Here is a 1,915-nt window from a genome sequence, read left to right as displayed (position 1 = left end):
TCTGTTTTGAACCTCTCCGAGAAGTGACCATTGAACATTGAAAGTGATAGAAACTCCCATCTTGAAGCTCTTGCTGGTATTTGAATTGAGAACATTTTGATAGACTTGCTAGAGGTTGAGTCGATCCATTTTTGAATAAGGACAGTGAAAGTCAACGATTGGAGTCGGGACCCAGGAAGCCGTGCAGAGTCAAGAGGATCTGGGGAAGTGCATAACATACATCAGTGAGCCAGCATAGACGTGTTGAAAAGTCTCTGGAGCTGAGTACAGGTGCAACTTCTGAGTTATACTCCGTCAATTCGATTCTGGACCTTCAATCCCATCGAACCGACGTCATCGCCGTGAATCTCCGTTGGACAAGAATCACCCTCATCAAAAAGTAGGATCAAACCATTTTCTGTCCATGTAAGTTTTCCCTCTTCCATGGCCAAGCAATTACCCCCTCTTTCATTACCCGAGCAAGACAGCTGATTGGTAGAGTGTCATTTTCATGTTTGTGATGAATAAAGTAGATTGAACAGTACAGTTTGCCTTGAAGAGTAGCCTAGATTTCCCAGACGACCGAGATCGTGCTGGCATCGTTGGGAGTAGAGGTAGCAAGTGATTTGTATGCAACTGTATCTAAAGTTCATCACTCTTGAAGCAGAAATCAGTAGTTAGACTCTAGAGTAGAGGTCGACTTTGATAGACGCATTTAGACTAGGATAGTGACCACATTTTGCAGGATAGTTAGCCTTGAAGATTGGCCCAGGTATGCCAGACAAGCGAGATTGATCTGGGACTAGTGGGGAGTAGAGGTAACTAGCGATCTGTATCCTTAGTCAATTGAGGATTGTTTGAGGCCCTGATAAAGGAAGCTCGAACTATTGCTCGTATGCCCTGATTAGGGTTATAACCGGAGGCCTTAAGATAGGTCTAAGAAATTTAAGCCCTTGTACTAGGTGCTCTCCATCTTTGAGAGCTATCAAGGTAATTTTACCAAGTACTTGGGTCAGGAGTTCCATGTTTCCGTTCACCACGGGAATTCAATAAGTCAGGACCTTTCACCCCTCTGGCTGGTGGACGGAACAGATCACATTCCTCAGTCACGTCATATCAGCCTCCAGTAGTCATCCCATGCCTTGCCGAGTTCAGGCCATTCACAACTTCCCAGTGCCTGCTTCCCAACAAGCCTTACGTCAATTTTTGGGAATGATTGTTTTCTATCAACAGTTCATACCCGGTTAAGCCACTACCTTGACACCCTTACACAAAGTTTTAAAAGGGAAGCCCAAAGCCTTTATTCTCAACAATTGCCTGGTCGCACACGTAGAACAGGCTAAGAGGAGACTGGCGGTCGTCACCCTGCTCACGTTCCCTGAAGGCTCTGCCCATAGAAAACCATAACTAGAATGCTTAAGTTCAACAGGAGCTGTACCGCATGAGCATGTGTTCAGGTCAGCTGACGCTGGTGGAAATGGGACAAAGATATTTCGTTAAATCTCGCTTCAGGCAAGTTGAATTATTATCATGAAACGTTTGTTATTCCTCTTTAATCTTAATTTCTTTTGAATCTTACAAATATACAGGTAGAAAGAGTGGTAGAATAATAAAAAAATGCTTTTTACGGCATAATACACGTAACATGTCAAAAAAGGATTTGGACATTACTGGAGCAAATCATGTACTCTATTGATTGCCCTTGTTTAGCAACGCATCTCGAAAATCTCGAAAGTGTAACAAAATGTATCCGAAATTGCAACGCAATGATGAGGCATTCGGAATTTCGTTTCAATCTCCCAACAATGTGCTTGAATGTGGGCGACATGATTGCGCCTATACGTAAACAAGGTAATTCCGACACCTCTGGAGGTCAGCCTGAACCCAGGCTTGTTCCTTGCGTTTCAGTTAAGTGTTTCCACCACATGGATGAAAA

This window comes from Tigriopus californicus, chromosome 6 (assembly GCF_007210705.1).
Source record: "Tigriopus californicus strain San Diego chromosome 6, Tcal_SD_v2.1, whole genome shotgun sequence".
Lineage (NCBI taxonomy): Eukaryota > Metazoa > Arthropoda > Copepoda > Harpacticoida > Harpacticidae > Tigriopus > Tigriopus californicus.
The sequence above is the reverse complement of the archived record's forward strand: the minus strand, read 5'-3'. Positions refer to the sequence as shown.